Here is a 21,928-nt window from a genome sequence, read left to right as displayed (position 1 = left end):
AGAGTTGAATCAGAGTGCCTCCTGTTTCATGATATAACGAGTGCTCTCTCATTATAGCAGATTTAGGCAACCTGTGCTTCTCCATCTGTTGTCGAACTACAAGTCTCAGAATTAGTAGCCAGCGGCTCTTTTTTGCAGCTTTTTAACATGTTATCTTCCTAGCTTGTGGGGTTCATTTATTATTTGTGTAGGGTTGTGTTTTTAGGGCCTAATTCAGACCTGATCTACGATCAAAATCTTTGACATGCAAGGGGACGACCAGCACAGGGCAAGTCCGCCCCGTATGCCAGGTCCTGCTTTTCCCCCCGCAGACATGCAAAAGCATCGTACGGCGGCGATGCTTTCTCACCTGCTGAGTAGCTCTCTGCGTATGCAGCCTAGCTGCGACGGCAGATGGCAACCTGCCATGTTTTTGGCTGCAGCGGCTGCGTGTGACATCACGCAGCCACCGCGACCCACCCCAGGAATGGTCTGGACATGCCTCCATTGTCCAGACCACGCCACCGCAATGCCATCCCAACGCCGCCAACACACCCCTGACCGCCCCACAACCGCCCCACAACCGCCTCTGCCTGTCAATCAGACAGAGGCGATCACACAAGTGAGATGCCGTCACATCTGCACGTGCGCACACAGCACTGGCCTTCAGCCTGCGTACGCTGCTGCTGCAGCAATCAGGTCTGAATTACACTATATAACACACGATCTGCTTTTTGGTGTACAGTATGCACTGTATAGACTGAGGGTAACAAAAGCAGGCAACTGTGCCCTTATTATATAAAGAAATTGATGAAAATCATACAGACTCAAACAGTGATGGGCAACACTTCAGAAGACAAATAGGTGGCCCTCTACCATCCAATAGGGACACAAATTACCCTTAACTTCAGCAATAATTATCACAACATATCATGTTATGTACTTTCTGTCTGTGGAAGCAGGTGGCCCAGTACTGACCCAATATAGATTATCTCACCTGTACATGATTAAAAAACATCTACAAAACATGACCCGATGGGGGTACCTGAGGTCTGGAGTTGAGAACCTCTGAGATAAAACAATACATTGTAACATATCAACAGTCGTTTTTATGTAAGACAAACAAGAGTAAAAACCAATAACAAACAAATTATCCAATAAATCAAGCAGGAACAAGGGGCCAAAGGTGAAGGCTCAGAGAACAGCCTGTTATTACCCATCACTTATCTAGACGGGAAAAACAATGCATTCAGTAAACGTCGAACAAGGGTATGCATAAAACTATAACATTTTCAAAAATCAGAAAACCCTTTAAGCAGAAAGACATAAAGAGGCTTATTTACTAAACTAAACCATTCATCTTTGAAGGGTTGCCACGTGGCCAGAACTTTGTGGGCCCCATAGAAACATTTTGAAGGTGCCCCCATCCCAATGCTTCTAGAGAGACACGTCTCTGCAGCAGTTATTAATTTTATGCCCTATAATAGTGCCCTGGTTCATTTTCTGAATCATAGTAGAGCCTTATTTAATGTTATGCCCCATAGTAGTGCCCTAGTTTCTTTTATGAATCGCAGTAGTGCTTAAGTTCACCCTATGTCACATTTCAGAGCTGCCAGTACACATTATGCCGCACAGTACCCCCAATTCACATTATGATATATAGTGCTCCTGGTTCATATTGTGTCTCATTACAGTGCCCCGGTTCATATTATATAACATTATAATGCTCCAGTTCCTTTTATACCACACTACAATGAGCAGGTCCGGGGGCATACTTAGATATATTGCATGCCCCAAAGAAAAAGTTTGAAATAACCCCTACGTACCACCCAATGACAAAATAATTATATAACACATGTAACTTTGAGAGGGAAGCTCTGGGCCCCATAGCAGCTGCACTGCCTGCACCTATGGTAGCTACGCCATTGGGTTGACGTTTTCTGCAGTACCACCACAGCAGCTATTGAGATATCTGCTGCAGTCCCTTTCTTAACTATTTGCGATAATGGCATCCATTTACTTTACCTTTTTACCCTTCGTTGGGAGAGGCTCTTATTGGAGTGTCCCAAAGTGTCCAATCATAAATAGACCCCAAAACCAGCATGGCTCCAGTATGGCTGTCTATGGACACCCAAACTGTGATCGCTGATACAAACTTCCTGCTGCAGCACAATCGTGCCCCCCCCCTTCCCAGGCAGCATAGGGGCAACAACAATGGATGATCCTCTATTTATTACTGCTCTACTTGATTGACTCAGCATCATTTTATTAACAAATTAGCATATGTTTACATTTTTTTACTGGATCATGTTTAGTTTTTATTACATAATTTTATAATAAAATAAATCCAACATTTTTTAACATATTTAGATAATATTTTAGTTAGGTGGTTATGAATACCAATCTCCACACAGATAGGGCCCTGGTTGGTAATTTAATTCATGAACCCAATGCTGTTAGGCAGCAATACTAATCCCTGTGCCACTGACTAGAAACATTTATATACTTAGGAGGTCTTTTGCACTTACTAAAGACTAGTGCAGGTGAAAATATACACTTCACTATAAAGTGGCCTGAGTGCAAATCACCACAGAACTCTGGAGAGCTGCAGAAGTCATGCTGAACAAAATGGCTGCAGATGCATTTCCTGTATAACAAACACTTCCTGTATAACAAATACTTTCTGTATAAGAAAGGCCACCAGCAATGGTGATGGGTCCAGTACTGGAAGGGGGTGTGGCCAAAAGTGTGGAGTCATGGCCTCCCCCCCCCCCAAAAAAAAAAAAAAAAACTATACAGGAGTGGGTGTCGCAAGCGCTGTAGGGGGCGTAGTGTGGCTCCCTGTGTCTCTCCTGGCTCCCTGTTGGATATGCCACACTCTCCCTCTCAGTCACATGATCCCTTGCTCCCACATGTCAGGCTCCCAGAGCTCAGACCAATTTTGTCCATGGGGAGGTGCCAAGATGTGCTGCAAAGGGGGACTATATATATATATATATATATCCCCCTCCGCAGCTTAACATACTATGCTGCATTGCTGCTGAGGGATACATATATCAACCTCAGAAGCTGACCTGGGCCCCCGCCGGACCCCTCCAACAGATTTAAACAGTACCCACTCCCCTCCGACACACACACTTGGTGCCCATGTGTATGCAATTCACATACAGCATGCATCTACACTAATGATATTAATGATAATGATTTGGCAGAAAGCATGCATCGGCTGCTCATGCACATCTCAAGATGTGTGCTACTCTACTGTATATAAGGGCGGAAATACTGAATTTTTGCACGAGATTTTTTTTTCAAGGGTCATTTACTCCCATATTATAAAAAACTCTGAATTAATATCATAGCGTGCCAAGCACACTGCTTACTATACGCTATGCCGATCCCACACACTTGCCATTTAGAATGCATACGAAATGGGGGGGGGAAATAGATTTTACTTTCTGGCAATTTCTGGAAATATTTTATATATATATATATATATATATATATATATATATATATATAGTACATTCATAAGACAAAGACTAGTACCTTCACTGTGAATCCTTTGAATCATTTATAATCCATGTAAGGGTGGTAGCACACAGGAGGAGGATTTTCTCCCTTAATTTTCTTTTGGATCATATGGTTTAACTCGAAGAGAGTGCACCAGCTAAATGGGTTCTAAAAATAAAAGGGATCATAGATCCCTATAGTGATCACAAGAGCTGTTTGTATGGCCAATCCTGTCAATGAAAGGCGAATGAACAATAGATCACAGCAGCTTACGATATTCTTCTTTAATCCATTGTCTATTAAACATTTCTCCTGTGTTTTATTTAGTGGTTGTGTGAATGGGATGCGGTTAATATACCGCCTGTCGGGATCCCGGCATTCAGAATACCAACACCGGAATCCCGACACTTGCGAAAATGCCGGCGGTCGGCATCCCAACCACAGCCCAGTATTCCCACTTGGGTGGTGGGTCCACGCCATCACCTGAATGGGAAGCCTGCCACTGGGCCCAGAGCATGGCAAGTGCAGCAAGCCCGTGAGGGGACTCGCTGCCTCGCCGACAGGATTCCGCTGTCAGTATAGTGACAGCTGGAATCCCGTCTGCCGGTCTCCCGTATGTATTCCATGTAGCTGTTATATATATATATATATATATAGGGCCTAATTCAGACCTGATCGCAGCAGCCAATTTGTTAGCACATGGGCAAAACCATGTGCAGTGCAGGGGGGCAGATATAACGTGCAGAGAGAGATAGATTTGGGTGGGTTATTTTGTTTCTGTGCAGGGTAAATACTGGCTGCTTTATTTTTACACTGCAATCTAGATTTCAGTTTGAACACACCCCACCCAAATCTAACCTTCTCTGCACATGTTATATCTGCCCCCCCCCCCCCCCCTGCAATGCACATGGGGGATAATTCAGACCTGATCACTAGGCTGCATTTTCGTACAGCCTGTGATCAGGTCTAAACTGCGCATGCGTATGCACCGCAATGTGCAGGTGGGTACATGGGTACAAAGCGGATCCCGGCTCAACGATGGGTTTGTGCGAAGAATCCATTCGCACGGGCGTTCGCAAGGAGATTGACAGGAAGGAGCCATTTGTGGGTGTCAACTGACCGTTTTCGGGGTGTCTGGAAAAACACAGGCGTGTCCATGCGTTTGCAGGTTCCTGACGTCAATTCCGGTCCCGGACAGGCTGAAGTGATGGCAGCGGCAGAGTAAGTCCCGGGCTGCACAGAGACTGCACAAGATCTGTTTGTATAGTTCTGCTACACATGCGTTCTCACACTTACACAGCTACAATACACTCCCCCTGTAGGCGGCGACTATCTGATCGCAGCAGTGCAAAATTGCCTGCTAGCGATCAGGTCTGAATTAGGCCCCTGGTTTTGCCCATGTGCTAACAAATTTGCTGCTGCAATCAGGTCTGAATTAGGCCCTATATCTATAACAGCTACAAGTTAAAGCAAGCCGATTCATTTGCACTGTATTTGTAAATAACAGAGAGAGTAACATTTCCGGCCAGCTACTGTAAGGGACTGCACTGCTGCAGAATGCAAATTTTCAATTAGAAATTCTCTTCTGTAAGATGGGTATTTTACATATTTTTTATTTCCTTTTTTTTCTATATTGTCTTGCTTGAGGTTTGCAACACTACATTTTGCTGAAAATTTTTCCCATTCACAGCACCTAAGAAATATTCTTGTAATTAATTAAAAAATGAAACCAGCCAAATACTTCCTATTAGCATTGCTAATTTCATTGAGAAGTCAATTAGACTGGTACATTTTTCACAAAAGGTTGCCTGCATAGCTCAGAACACTTTTTTGTGTATCATTTACTCTAATGTTGCAGAAGATTATATTAAAGATCGGAAATTTGGAAAGCAACCCAAATATGAACTGTTTCAGAAAAAAAATAACTTTAATTAAATTACTGAGAAAGCAAGAAATACAGGCACTTACGGGTCTTCTGGTTATCGCACGCCGTTTCCAATGCAGTGAAAGGTTGAAAAAATAACACAGACCACCAAATAATTTATAAAACAAGATGTATAATAAAATTATGATATTTGTAGTACATTTCTTTTCTCTTTTAAGGTGTTTAAAAAAGGTAGTTAACATTTAGCCAGTCCAAAATCAAACTAATACCAAATACATTGGGGTCAATTTACTAAGGTGGGATTTTTTAGAACTGTTGATGTTGCCCATAGCAACAAATCCGATTCTATCTATTATCTCCTATAATCAGCTAGATAAAATAAGAATTTACTTACCGATAATTCTATTTCTCATAGTCCGTAGTGGATGCTGGGAACTCCGAAAGGACCATGGCTCCGCAGGAGACTGGGCACAAAAGTAAAAGCTTTAGGACTACCTGGTGTGCACTGGCTCCTCCCCCTATGACCCTCCTCCAAGCCTCAGTTAGGATACTGTGCCCGGACGAGCGTACACAATAAGGAAGGATTTTGAATCCCGGGTAAGACTCATACCAGCCACACCAATCACACCGTACAACTTGTGATCTGAACCCAGTTAACAGCATGATAACAGAGGAGCCTCTGAAAAGATGGCTCACAACAATAATAACCCGATTTTTGTAACAATAACTATGTACAAGTATTGCAGACAATCCGCACTTGGGATGGGCGCCCAGCATCCACTACGGACTATGAGAAATAGAATTATCGGTAAGTAAATTCTTATTTTCTCTGACGTCCTAGTGGATGCTGGGAACTCCGAAAGGACCATGGGGATTATACCAAAGCTCCCAAACGGGCGGGAGAGTGCGGATGACTCTGCAGCACCGAATGAGAGAACTCCAGGTCCTCCTCAGCCAGGGTATCAAATTTGTAGAATTTAGCAAACGTGTTTGCCCCTGACCAAGTAGCTGCTCGGCAAAGTTGTAAAGCCGAGACCCCTCGGGCAGCCGCCCAAGATGAGCCCACTTTCCGTGTGGAATGGGCTTTTACAGATTTTGGCTGTGGCAGGCCTGCCACAGAATGTGCAAGCTGAATTGTACTACAAATCCAATGAGCAATAGTCTGCTTAGAAGCAGGAGCACCCAGCTTGTTGGGTGCATACAGGATAAACAGCGAGTCAGATTTTCTGACTCCAGCCGTCCTGGAAACATATATTTTCAGGGCCCTGACTACGTCCAGCAACTTGGAATCCTCCAAGTCCCTAGTAGCCGCAGGTACCACAATAGGCTGGTTTAAGTGAAACGCTGAAACCACCTTAGGGAGAAATTGAGGACGAGTCCTCAATTCTGCCCTGTCCGTATGAAAAATTAGGTAAGGGCTTTTATAGGATAAAGCCGCCAATTCTGAGACACGCCTGGCTGAAGCCAGGGCTAACAGCATTACCACTTTCCATGTGAGATATTTTAAGTCCACAGTGGTGAGTGGTTCAAACCAATGTGATTTTAGGAACCCCAAAACTACATTGAGATCCCAAGGTGCCACTGGAGGCACAAAAGGAGGCTGTATATGCAGTACCCCCTTGACAAACGTCTGAACTTCAGGAACTGAAGCTAGTTCTTTCTGGAAGAAAATCGACAGGGCCGAAATTTGAACCTTAATGGACCCTAATTTTAGGCCCATAGACAGTCCTGTTTGCAGGAAATGCAGGAAACGACCCAGTTGAAATTCCTCTGTAGGGGCCTTCCTGGCCTCACACCACGCAACATATTTACGCCAAATACGGTGATAATGTTGCACAGTTACATCCTTCCTGGCTTTGATCAGGGTAGGGATGACTTCATCCGGAATGCCTTTTTCCTTCAGGATCCGGCGTTCAACCGCCATGCCGTCAAACGCAGCCGCGGTAAGTCTTGGAACAGACAGGGTCCCTGCTGGAGCAGGTCCTTTCTTAGAGGTAGAGGCCACGGGTCCTCCGTGAGCATCTCTTGAAGTTCCGGGTACCAAGTCCTTCTTGGCCAATCCGGAGCCACGAGTATAGTCCTTACTCCTCTCCTTCTTATGATTCTCAGTACCTTGGGTATGAGAGGCAGAGGAGGGAACACATAAACTGACTGGTACAACCACGGTGTTACCAGAGCGTCCACAGCTATTGCCTGAGGGTCCCTTGACCTGGCGCAATATCTGTCCAGTTTTTTGTTGAGGCGGGACGCCATCATGTCCACCTTTGGTTTTTCCCAACGGTTCACAATCATGTGGAAGACTTCTGGGTGAAGTCCCCACTCCCCCGGGTGGAGGTCGTGTCTGCTGAGGAAGTCTGCTTCCCAGTTGTCCACTCCCGGAATGAACACTGCTGACAGTGCTATCACATGATTTTCCGCCCAGCGAAGAATCCTTGCAACTTCCGTCATTGCCCTCCTGCTTCTTGTGCCGCCCTGTCTGTTTACGTGGGCGACTGCCGTGATGTTGTCCGACTGGATCAACACCGGCTGACCCTGAAGCAGAGGCCTTGCCTGACTTAGGGCATTGTAAATGGCCCTTAGTTCCAGGATATTTATGTGAAGTGACGTTTCCATGCTTGACCACAAGCCCTGGAAATGTCTTCCCTGTGTGACTGCTCCCCAGCCTCTCAGGCTGGCATCCGTGGTCACCAGGACCCAGTCCTGAATGCCGAATCTGCGGCCCTCTAGAAGATGAGCACTCTGCAACCACCACAGGAGAGACACCCTTGTCCTTGGAGACAGGGTTATCCGCTGATGCATTTGAATATGCGATCCGGACCATTTGTCCAGCAGATCCCACTGAAAAGTTCTTGCGTGGAATCTGCCGAATTGAATCACTTCGTAAGAAGCCACCATTTTTCCCAGGACCCTTGTGCATTGATGCACTGACACTTGGCCTGGTTTTAGGAGGTTCCTGACTAGGTCGGATAACTCCCTGGCTTTCTCCTCCGGGAGAAACACCTTTTTCTGGACTGTGTCCAGAATCATCCCTAGGAACAGCAGACGTGTCGTCGGAATCAGCTGCGATTTTGGAATATTTAGAATCCACCCGTGCTGTCGTAGTACTACTTGAGATAGTGCTACTCCGACCTCTAACTGTTCCCTGGACCTTGCCCTTATCAGGAGATCGTCCAAGTAAGGGATAATTAAGACGCCTTTTCTTCGAAGAAGAATCATAATTTCGGCCATTACCTTGGTAAAGACCCGGGGTGCCGTGGACAATCCAAACGGCAGCGTCCGAAACTGATAGTGACAGTTCTGTACCACAAACCTGAGGTGCCCTTGGTGAGAAGGGCAAATTGGGACATGGAGGTAAGCATCCTTGATGTCCAGAGACACCATATAGTCCCCTTCTTCCAGGTTCGCTATCACTGCTCTGAGTGACTCCATCTTGAATTTGAACCTTTGTATGTAAGTGTTCAAGGATTTCAGATTTAAAATAGGTCTCACCGAGCCGTCCGGCTTCGGTACCACAAACAGCGTGGAATAATACCCCTTTCCCTGTTGTAGGAGGGGTACCTTGATTATCACCTGCTGGGAATACAGCTTGTGAATGGCTTCCAATACCGCCTCCCTGTCGGAGGGAGACGTTGGTAAAGCAGACTTCAGGAACCGGCGAGGGGGAGACGTCTCGAATTCCAATTTGTACCCCTGAGATACTACCTGCAGGATCCAGGGGTCCACTTGCGAGTGAGCCCACTGCGCGCTGAAATTCTTGAGACGGGCCCCCACCGTGCCTGAGTCCGCTTGTAAGGCCCCAGCGTCATGCTGAGGACTTGGCAGAAGCGGGGGAGGGCTTCTGTTCCTGGGAAGAGGCTGCCTGCTGCAGTCTTTTTCCCCTTCCTCTGCCCCGAGGCAGATATGAGTGGCCTTTTGCCCGCTTGCCCTTATGGGGACGAAAGGACTGAGCCTGAAAAGACGGTGTCTTTTTCTGCTGAGAGGTGACCTGGGGTAAAAAGGTGGATTTCCCAGCCGTTGCCGTGGCCACCAGGTCCGATAGACCGACCCCAAATAACTCCTCCCCTTTATACGGCAATACTTCCATATGCCGTTTGGAATCCGCATCACCTGACCACTGTCGCGTCCATAACCCTCTTCTGGCAGAAATGGACAGCGCACTTACTCTTGATGCCAGAGTGCAAATATCCCTCTGTGCATCTCGCGTATATAGAAATGCATCCTTTAAATGCTCTATAGTCAATAATATACTGTCCCTGTCCAGGGTATCAATATTTTCAGTCAGGGAATCCGACCAAGCCACCCCAGCACTGCACATCCAGGCTGAGGCGATTGCTGGTCGCAGTATAATACCAGTATGTGTGTATATACTTTTTAGGATATTTTCCAGCTTCCTATCAGCTGGTTCCTTGAGGGCGGCCGTATCAGGAGACGGTAACGCCACTTGTTTTGATAAGCGTGTGAGCGCCTTATCTACCCTAGGGGGTGTTTCCCAACGCGCCCTAACCTCTGGCGGGAAAGGGTATAATGCCAATAATTTTTTAGAAATTAGCAGTTTTTTATCGGGGGAAACCCACGCTTCATCACACACCTCATTTAATTCATCTGATTCAGGAAAAACTACGGGTAGTTTTTTCACACCCCACATAATACCCTTTTTTGTGGTACTTGTAGTATCAGAAATGTTCAAAACCTCCTTCATTGCCGTGATCATGTAACGTGTGGCCCTACTGGAAAATACGTTTGTTTCCTCATCGTCGACACTGGAGTCAGTGTCCGTGTCTGGGTCTGTGTCGACCATCTGAGGTAACGGGCGCTTTAGAGCCCCTGACGGTGTTTGAGACGCCTGTACAGGTAATAACTGATTTGCCGGCTGTCTCATGTCGTCAACAGTCTTTTGTAAAGTGCTGACGCTATCACGTAATTCCTTCCATAAGACCATCCAGTCAGGTGTTGACTCCCTAGGGGGTGACATCACTATTACAGGCAATTGCTCCGCCTCCATACCATTTTCCTCCTCATACATGTCGACACAACGTACCGACACACAGCACACACACAGGGAATGCTCTGATAGAGGACAGGACCCCACTAGCCCTTTGGGGAGACAGAGGGAGAGTTTGCCAGCACACACCAGAGCGCTATATATATACAGGGATAACCTTATATAAGTGTTTTTCCCTTATATAGCTGCTGTATTGATTTATCTGCCAAATTAGTGCCCCCCCTCTCTTGTTTTACCCTGTTTCTGTAGTGTAGGACTGCAGGGGAGAGTCAGGGAGCTTCCCTCCAACGGAGCTGTGAGGGAAAATGGCGCCAGTGTGCTGAGAAGATAGGCTCCGCCCCCTTCTCGGCGGCCTTTCTCCCGCTTTTTTAAGGAAAAATTGGCAGGGGTTAAATACATCCATATAGCCCAGGAGCTATATGTGATGTATTTTTTGCCATCTAAGGTGTTTTTATTGCGTCTCAGGGCGCCCCCCCCCCCCCCAGCGCCCTGCACCCTCAGTGACCGGAGTGTGAAGTGTGCTGAGAGCAATGGCGCACAGCTGCGGTGCTGTGCGCTACCTTATTGAAGACAGGACGTCTTCTGCCGCCGATTTCCCAGACCTCTTCAGTCTTCTGGCTCTGTAAGGGGGCCGGCGGCGCGGCTCTGGGACCCATCCATGGCTGGGCCTGTGATCGTCCCTCTGGAGCTAATGTCCAGTAGCCTAAGAAGCCCAATCCACTCTGCACGCAGGTGAGTTCGCTTCTTCTCCCCTTAGTCCCTCGGTGCAGTGAACCTGTTGCCAGCAGGATTCACTGAAAATAAAAAATCTATACTTAAACTTTTTCACTAAGCAGCTCAGGAGAGCCACCTAGTGTGCACCCTTCTCGTTCGGGCACAAAAATCTAACTGAGGCTTGGAGGAGGGTCATAGGGGGAGGAGCCAGTGCACACCAGGTAGTCCTAAAGCTTTTACTTTTGTGCCCAGTCTCCTGCGGAGCCGCTATTCCCCATGGTCCTTTCGGAGTTCCCAGCATCCACTAGGACGTCAGAGAAATGTTAAGTAGAATCTGATTGGTTGCTATGAACAACATCACCAGTATAAAAAAAAACTCCCACCCCATTGATTCTATCAGACTTAGAAATTGTTAGCAAACTAATGAAGTTACTCACACAATTAGCACCTTTTGAAAATGCGTAAATAGAGATTAATAATTTTATTCAGAATAAAGTTTGAATTAGCTGCTTCTAGAACTGATTTTCACCTAGAAACAGAACCAGTTATTTACTGTGACTACTGAGATGTGTACCTTAAATTGTATTCCATCAAATTAAATTACATGGTTTTTACTAAATAGATATACATATACTCTATGTGTGTGTGTGTGTGTGTGTGTGTGTGTGTGTGTGTATGTGTGCGCGCGTGTGCGCTTGTGTGCGTGTGTGTTCTCTATTTTACACTCATGAGATCTTACCCATTATTTTTTTTTATGTAACAATTGGAATGAACAGCTCTAAAAAAAACAATTCTGTTTGCTTGTAATACATTTAATATTTCAGGACCTTGGACAAGTCCCTCTCTCCCATTCTCTGCAGAATAGAGCACAGGTTCCCAAACAGTGGCCCTCATTCCGAGTTGTTCGCTCGCTAGCTGCTTTTAGCAGCAGTGCAAACTCTAAGCCGCCGCCCTCTGGGAGTGTATCTTAGGTTAGCAGTAGTGCGAACGAAAGGATTGCAGAACGGCGTCTACATTTTTTTAAGCAGTTTCTGAGTAGCTGCAGACTTACTCCTACCTTGCGATCACTTCATACAGTTTAGTTCCTGCTTTGACGTCACAAACACGCCCTGCTTTCGGCCAGCCACTCCCCCGTTTCACCAGCCACTCCTGCGTTTTTATCTGCCGCGCCTGCGTTTTTTTTACACACACTCCCCGAAAACGGTCAGTTACCACCCAGAAACACCCACTTCCTGTCAATCACTCAACGATCAGCAGTGCGACTTGAAAGCGTTGCTAGACCTTGTGTGAAACTGCATTGGCTTTTGTGAAAGTACAAACAATTTGTGTTCCCTAATGCACACTGAGTGAGTAATAATACTACATAATAGTCAGATAATACGGAGATCTTAGTTGCGTATATCTGCAGATATAGGGTTAAGCCCCCAGGCCGATCGACAAGGCTTCTCCATCACTGGAGGTCCCTAATACTAGGTATGGGTCCGGGGTGCAGGACCCCATCATGCCTGCACAGGTCGGCTACCCCAGGTCAGCACACAGGTGAAAGTTAATAAGGGTTAATAAGAAGCACAGAAGTGCTATATAAGTGAAGTGTGATTAAAATACAAAAATATATACAAAGTGATAGGGAAAATCATGAGTGTTAATAAAGTGTTAGGGTGTGCCGACCTGAAGCCGCCCAGCCATACCAACACAGGGGCCACCACACCCCACACCCACCCCATAAATAATTACATATATGTCTGGGTCTAAATGCCCAGTGTAAGGCCACATGATAATGGCTCCTACAGCATCTGAGAGCCAGCTTACCTGGAGACACCCCTGGCTTCCCCAATGGCACTCTGGAGTCAGCAATCCCTCCTAATGCTGACCCATCCATTCCTCTCTAAATACAATGCACAAATATTGGAAAGCTGCTCAATCAGATGTAATATCAGTCAGGTGCTAAAAGGGAGGGATAATTCTGTGTAAGAAAAAACAATTTGTGTTCCCTAATGCACACTGAGTGAGTAATAATACTACATAATAAGTCAGATAATACGGAGATCTTAGTTGCGTATATCTGCAGATATAGGGTTAAGCCCCCAGGCCGATCGACAAGGCTTCTCCGTCACTGGGGGTCCCTAATACTAGGTATGGGTCCGGGGTGCAGGACCCCATCATGCCGGCACAGGTCGGCTACCCCAGGTCAGCACACTGGTGAAAATTAATGAGGGTTAATAAGAAGCACAGAAGTGCTATATAAGTGAAGTGTGATTGAAATACAAAAATATATACAAAGTGATAGGGAAAATTATGAGTGTTAATAAAGTGTTGGGGTGTGCCGACCTGAAGCCGCCCAGCCATACCGACACAGGGGCCACCGCACCCCACACCCACCCCATAAATAATTACATATATGTCTGGGTCTAAATGCCCAGTGTAAGGCCACATAATAATGGCTCCTACAGCATCTGAGAGCCAGCTTACCTCAGTGCTGATTGGTTGCCATGGGCAACTTCTCCACTGACCAGTGGCGTAACTACTGCCCCCGCAGTCCTCGCGGTGGCTTGGGGGCGAGGGGCTGCGGGGGCGCCACTGATTTACAGCAGACTGACATGCGGACGAGCGTCCGCATGTCAGTCTGCAGTCTCCTTCCCTCCGCCGCTTGTTGGAGGGACACGGAGGGACAGCGCGCCTCCCTGTGTCCCTCCTGCTGCATCATCTCCGGCGGCCGCGGGTCTAATAGGGGGAAGTGCCGTCCGTGAGCTCTAATTGGCTCACGAACCGGCACTTCCCCCTATTAGACCCGCGGCCGCCGGAGATGATGCAGCAGGAGGGACACAGGAGAGACGAGCTGTGCCCTCCGTGTCCCTCCAAAAAGCGACGGCGGGGGGGGGGGGGGGGAAATATCTGGCACTGGGGGCATATATGGCATGGGGGGGGGAGGAATATCTGGCACTGGGGCATTTCTGGCACTGGGGGGAATATCTGGCACTGGGGGCATATCTGGCACTGGGGGGGGGATCTGGCACTGGGGCATATATGGCACTGGGGGGGAATATCTGGCACTGGGGGCATATATGGCACTGGGGGGGGGATATCTGGCACTGGGGGCAATATGGCACGGGGGGCATATATGGCACTGGGGGGAATATCTGGCACTGGGGGCATATATGGCACTGGGGGGGGGATATCTGGCACTGGGGCATATATGGCACTGGGGGGAATATCTGGCACTGGGGGGAGGGATATCTGGCACTGGGGCATATCTGGCACTGGGGGGAATATCTGGCACTGGGGGGAATATCTGGCACTGGGGGGGGATATCTGGCACTGGGGGGGAATATCTGGCACTGGGGGCATATATGGCACGGGGGGAATATCTCGCACTGGGGGGAATATCTGGCACTGGGCTCATATATGGCACGGGGGGCATATGTGGCACTGGGGGGGAATATCTGGCACTGGGGGCATATGTGGCACTGGGTGGGTATATGTGTACCTGGCACATGGGGGGGAAAACTATGTTTGGCACTGGGGCATGTAAGTACACTGGGGACATATGTGGCACTGGGAGCACAGCCCTAGCAACAAGGACTACCTCCTAGCAACGAGCATGACACCCAGTGCATGAAACACCTGGCAACGAGCATGACACCCAGTGCATGAAACACCTGGCAACGAGCATGACACCCAGTGCATGAAACCCCTGGCAACGAGCATGACACCCTGAGCATGAAAACCCCTGGCACCGTGCATGGAACCAAGAGCATGAAACCCCTGGCAACGAGCATGACACCCAGTGCATGAAACCCCTGACAACGAGCAGGTAATTGAAAAGTAATTAGAAGCCTTACTGTAGGACTTAATGTGTAATGGGCATTACGGTGTGTGGCATAATGTATCACGGACATTGCGGTGTGTGTCATAATGTGTCACAGGCATTACGGTGTATGGTATACTATATCGCGGGTATTGTGATATGTGGTATAATGTCTCAGGGTCATTGCAGTGTGTGGCATAATGTATCACGGACATTGCGGTGTGTGTCATAATGTGTCAGGCATTACGGTGTGTGGTATACTATATCACGGGCATTGTGGTATGTGGTATAATGTCTCAGGGTCATTGCAGTGTGGCATAATACATAACGGGCATTGCGATGTGTGGCATAGGGTATAACGGGCAGGGCATTGCGGTATGTGTCACAGGCATTACGGTGTATGGTATACTATATCACGGGCATTGTGGTATAATGTCTCAAGGTCATTGCAGTGTGTGGCATAATGTGTCACAGGCATTGTATGTGCTATAATGTATCGGGCATTGCAGTGTGTGGCATAATGTATCACGGACATTGCGGTGTGTGTCATAATGTGTCACAGACATTGTATGTGCTATAATGTATCAGAGGCATTGCAGTGTGTAGCATAATGTCTAACGGGCATTTCGATTCCTGTCATAATGTGTCACAGGCATTACGGTGTGTGGCATAATGTGTCACAGACATTACGGTGTGTGGCATAATGTGTCGGGGGCATTACAGTGTGTGCATATTGTGTCGTGCATTATTGTGTGCGGCATAATGTCTAAGGGCCATTGCAGTATGTGGCATAATGTATACTGGGCATTACTATAAGGAGGAAAAATGACAAATATTGTAAGGGGCATGAATCAGGATTATTTTTCTTTCCTGTGGTGGCCAACGTATGGGCGTGCAGGTTGCAAAACTGGGGTATAAGGTAGTCTTTTCCTGCAATACCACGCCCCTTTATGCGAAACCACGCCCACTCCGACAAAACCACGCGCCTTTTTTGGCGCGCGCGCATATTTGTCCCTTTCTTGCTCCCAATTATGGAGCATGAAGGGGGGGGCGCCGAAGAATTTTTTGGCTTGGGGGAGAAAATTTTCTAGTTACGCCACTGCCACTGACTCACTTCTCCGCTCTTATCACTGCTTAGTAAATGTCCCCCATAGGGAAGTATGACCCTTACGTCATGAATTACCATGAATAGGGAACACTCCTTGCTGAATTACAGTACCACCATCTCCTGGTTCTACCACTCATCCAACACCTTCTATTACTATAATCTCTTGAACCCTCCTTTTCTCCTTACTACAGACATAGAATTACCACTTTACACCTCTAATTCTAAAAACCAAGGACACTATGGGGGATGTTCAATTACATGTAGCCACGGCTTACTGTGTTTACTGCAGCTAATTGCTCCCCCCCACCCGGGGATATTCAATCATTAGGGATTTTATTCCATGTGCCTTAGGCAGGCAAAAAAAAAAAATCCAAGATAACCAGTCTTATCAGCCCTGTATTTTGGCGGAAATGCAAAGGTCTGGGAACTTATCCCTGATCCTATGTGTTTTAGCCCAAAAATGTAAAAAAAATTGGAAAAAAATGTGGATTCATTGAATTGCCCGAAGTTAAATCTACTGAAAAATTATCGGTGCCAATTGAATATCCCCCTATAACTCTACATAACAATTCATAATTTGAAGACCATGTTTAGGAAACCCTCAGGACATATGGCAATGGCACAGTCAGGTAAGTTGTAATCCATAACATTTTATTTACAATTTCTAAATGCATGCATTTCTCATATTTGTGAATATAACTTTACTGTAGATGAAAGTGCTGCAGAGCTTTTTTTAGAAATAAATTCTGACTGTTTATTGCACAGTTCTACAGCACTCAACTGCACATCAGATTGAGTTAAAATTCATTTTTGGTATCTGTTATTATTCTGTATGCATAGATAACCGCATAGCACTATTTCACTTACTGTATCTGTAAGCAGGACGTAATACTTGGTGTTCTTGTTTTTTTATCTGTACAGATAGTTACTTTGGGCCTAATTCAGACCTGATCGTAGCAGAAAATTTGTTAGCAGATGGGCAAAACCATGGGGTAATTCAGACCTGATCGTAGATGTGCTAAATTTAGCACATCTACGATCATCTTCCCTGACATGCGGGGTGACACCAAGCACAGGGCTAGTCCGCCCCGCATGTCCGGCCCTACCCCATCGTAGAATTACAAAAGCATCGCACAGCGGCGATGCTTTTGTACTGTAGGAGTAGCTCCCAGCCAGCGCAACTCCTGCGCGCTGGCTGGGAGCTACCCGTTGCAGCCCAGGTCGCAGCGGCTGTGTGTGCCATCACGCAGCCGCCGCGGCCCGCCCCCCCATTGGACCGCACCCCCTAAACAGTGGTTAAATCCCGCCGGCCCGCCCCTCCCGCCCAGTGACTGTCTCTGCCTGTCAATCAGAGTCAATCGCTGGGCTACGACAGCCGTCAGTTGTCTGCCATGCGCCGGCGCATGGCTAACAAATTTCTGCTTCGATCAACTCTGAATTACCCCCTATATGTGCAGGTGCTACTAGCCTGGTAAGTGGGCACAGCTATTACTACTCCAGAAGCAGTAGCCTGTAATTCACATTTCAAATAATGAATATATGTTTTAGCAGTTGCCAATATCTTCTACAAGTTTTTCTTATATTTTAGCTGTTCAGAACTAAAGAATTTGAAACCTCATTTCTACAAATTCTGTTTGCTTTTATTATCATTTACTGTATAGTGTATACAGATAATACTTAAAACAAATGGGCATCTAGCAAAGTATTGCAAGAGTTTGTCTGTGTCTGTTTGAATGTTTTGTCCAGGGCTGGATTGGCCCACACATGTCCATTCTGACCCTGCAATTGCTCTGTGTTTTGCACGAACAGACTGCATAAAGCACAGAGTGGCTCTCAAGTCTCCTTATCACATGACACATCACATCCATGACGCTGATGAGGGGACTTGAGAGCTGCTCTGCCCTGCATAAAAAGCACAGGGCTATAAGCATGCTGCCACCAGAAATTGTGGGGCCCCGGACTGACAAAATAGACAGGGTCCCTCCCTCTCCAAAAAAAGATTCTGCCATACTGCTCCACCCCTATGTGATGTCATACATTGTGATATTACATATAGTTGAAGTGTTGCAGACCTGCAGGAACAGTTTACAGAGAACTGATGTGCAGATAAGGCTTGTTTTAAGAAGTCCTCCCTGCGCATCAGCCTGATGCTGATTCACAGACTGGTTCAGCTCTACAGGTATTGACGGTAGGAGCAAGGGGTGGGCCAACCTTTCTGCAAGGGCCGGGACACCAGTCCCTATAGTCCCCCCCTGGTGGCTGCCCTGCTACCACGAGAAATGAGTACCCGGATGGCATGGGGGAAAGGGGATAGGGGGGGGTGGTGGTGGAGTTCTCTGTGATCATATTGTGAGGTAGGACAAGTGGTCATTTTATTGGAGGGGACACCCACAATTTAGTTGCCCTTGGGCCCCATCAAGCCTTAATCTGGCTCTGGTTTTTACAAAGGGAGAATGGGCAAACAAAAGAAGGGAAACTATGAGAGCTCCAGAAACAAAACTGCTGTGAATTTGTAGCAATCATGTACACCAATGCTACAAGTGTCTTGAGAATGGACACTCACTCAAAAATTATCCAACTAAAGGCCCCAATACATCTGCAACATACTGTTGCAATTTCCCGATCCCCTGATATCTAGGTTGGGGAGTCGGTAATATTCATGAAGTTTAAAAATCTCAATTCCCCGATCCCGACTGAAACTGGTCTGTATTAGCAAATCTGGGATCTTTACATGAATAATCTCCCTGATTCCCCGAACGATCGTAGATCCTCAATGTCCGCCAAACGGTGTGGATTGGGATGTTGGCAAGTCTGTGTTGAATGGAACATGGGAGTTCTGCGTGGCAAGTGGTAGGCATATGGGGAGGTCTTAGTAATGTTGTTCTGTAACATTAAAATGTGAATGTATTTGAATTGCTCCTATCTGACACAAAATATTAGACAATCACCATTATTGCAAAATGTGTTATAGACTGCTGTCTTACAGCATTAACATACGGTGAAATCCCATTGCAGATGTTTATAATTAAAAAGAAAAAAATGGCTTGAGTAAAACTCCTTATTCTTTATATTTCATCATAAGATGACTGCTAGCATACTATGGGGTCTGTTTTCTAAGCCTTGGATGAAGGTAAAGTGGACGGAGATAAAGTATCAGCCAATCAGCTCCTAACTGACATTTTCAAACCCAACCTGTGACATGGCAGTTAGGAGCTGATTGGCTGGTACTTTATCTTCATTCACTTTATCTCCATCCAAGGCTTAGTAAATAGATCCCTACATCACTTTAGCTGACTATTATATATTATAACGTTCTTGACTAAAGTATCTGTCAGAGAGTCATCATACTCATCATCTGCCAAAGTTATGTTCGAGCTTCTCCTTCCCACATCCCAAAATACTGTAGATGTGACCATGCCCACAAGTCAATAGCCAACATCCATTTTCTATGGGAAATTAGTTTGTACTGCAGAAATCAGTAGAGCATGGTCTATGGAAGAGGCTTAATTTTACATTATAAGGCCGCTTCAGTTCAGAGCGAGGTTCCATCAAAACCTCAAGTGATGTGCAATTGCGCAGAGTCCTGGCCATTAAGGTATGGAAACCCACATGATGTGCAATTGCGCAGAGTCCTGACCATTAAGGTATGGAAACCCAATCGATGTCCAATTGCACAGACTCCTGGCCAGTTAGGTATGGAAACCCAATCGATGTCCAATTGCACAGATTCCTGCCCATTTTTTTGCTTGCACATCAATAAGGTATGAGCTAAAACGAGTGAGCTTTCCCAGCCTGCAAATTCCGCAATGTATTCGTTCATGATGTACCAAAAGAATTGTATCGCCCCCTATGGGTCTCAGCTAGATAGCATATTTATTTACTGTATATTGGTAAATGCACAAAACTATCTAAGAGCAAAATAATATAACGTTATGCTGTGCTGCTATGCATACACTTCTCACAATAACAAAACCCCCATACATGTTTCATTCTAGACCAGTTTTTTCTTAGTAACTATAGTGTAGAGCATAGCTTTATGCACAGCATTGTTTCCTGTATTATCATATATGCAAGTGATGGAAGCATCATTTCTGTGTCCTCCTGACAGATTATAAAAAAAAAAACCTTGTATGCGAATAAACTGTATTTTCTTCTATTCCCGGCACATCTCCTCTCCTGTATTTTGGGACACCAGATGTTCTCGTTCTTTCATCTCCCCCTGTCATGTCCTTGTTTAGAATCCTGCTCAGTAGGTTTGAAGCACAAACAAAGTGTTTTCTATAATTTGAGCAGAGCTGCTGTCCTGCTATTTTCATGTGTTTTCTAAGAGTGAAATTCTCCTGTGTGCTTGAGACACATTCGTTCAGCCTGCTGTATATTATCAGTGCTCTGGCATACTCCTCCCCTGTCATACAAGTGAAAAGATTAGCTTCTTTTAGACTGGCAGATCTTTAAATGCTAGAAAAGAACACGCTTTTGAAGTCCTTTGTCTGAGTTCTTCTGGGGATTAGGCCTTGGCGATATTTTCAGAATGAACTTCGGGAAAGTTAGGCCAATTCCAAACCTTATTTTCTGCACTTAAAGAATTCCGGAACAAAAAGAAGCATCATTAGTTAACAAACAAACAAAAAAAAAAGCTATTGTATGTGTCAATCAAATTTGAACACCTTCTTTTGCAAAATGTTGTTTGCTCTAAGTCCAGAATACAGTAATTTACTGTACAGTACTTTTATCTGAGAACCTGAAATAGATTTGGACATTGGGTTATACTGCAGATTATGTCCTACGACGAAGTTCCATCTATGATGAAAGCATGGCCAGTGCAAGGTTTCTCAGCACCCTAGGCAAAGCTTCAGCCTACCTCCCCAAACCACCAATACTCACTTTCCAGCCCTTCAGGTGAAAGTGTGACTTATAAGTTCCACAGCCACCACTTGCATTAAGTACAACAAGGATGTTTATTTCATCCTTAAGTTTGTGATAGACAGACTCAAGATTCCTGCACCCTAGGCAGCTGCCTAAAACTGCGTAATGATACAGCCAACCATGGATAAAAGCTCTGGAAACAAAGAATTAAATGTTCTTATGGGTTCATTATGATTTACCGACGGACACAATACGGAATGTCAGAATCCCGACAGCCATTGACCTACAGTCAAAATACAGACACGGTCAAAATACTGACATTCATTATGCCAATATGTGCAAAATGTCGACATCATCTGGATGCCGACATTTGAAATGCCAACATGTCAAAATACCGATGTTCATTTTTCTGGAGTTTTTTGTGTCAGTGTCGACATAGGTCAACACAGACACAGTCTAAGTGTTCCGCGTCCCCTCGTATGGCAAGCGCCGCAGTGCCTCGCTTCACTCGGCACACTATTATATTCCCCCTCCAGGTCCACCGGGATGGTAAAGTATGTTTTGGGGCAAAAATTCCTTAAAATGCATGTTGGCATTTCAAATGTCGACATTTCAAATTTAGGCATTCTGACTATGTCGGCATTTGGCATTTTGCCCGTCGGCAAATCAACTGCTACCTGTTCTAACTCAATGATAAATATCTAAAGGTCTGCAATGACAGTCTGCGGTTCAGCACAACCCAGTAGTATTGATGCTTCCTAACAAGTTCTCTTTCCGTTCATTTCCATATCATTCAGTCTAGAGGGGACAAGTGTCATATGCTACAGAAAAGAATTTCAAGAGATTTTTTTTTTTTATTTAAATGTCATTAAAACCCACTTGAGTATGGGTATACTATATTAATATTAAAATAAAGCTCAATCTATTAAATGTAATAAACTATATGATCAAGTTTGATGCATTTGACACAAGATCACAGAGTAGTCTATGTTAATAAGTATCCATTTCTGGTTTCAGTGATGCAAGTAGGTATGCAAATGAAGACAGTTATCAATTATC

This window comes from Pseudophryne corroboree, chromosome 6, assembly GCF_028390025.1.
Source record: "Pseudophryne corroboree isolate aPseCor3 chromosome 6, aPseCor3.hap2, whole genome shotgun sequence".
Classification (NCBI taxonomy): domain Eukaryota; kingdom Metazoa; phylum Chordata; class Amphibia; order Anura; family Myobatrachidae; genus Pseudophryne; species Pseudophryne corroboree.
This window is presented reverse-complemented; position numbering follows the sequence as displayed.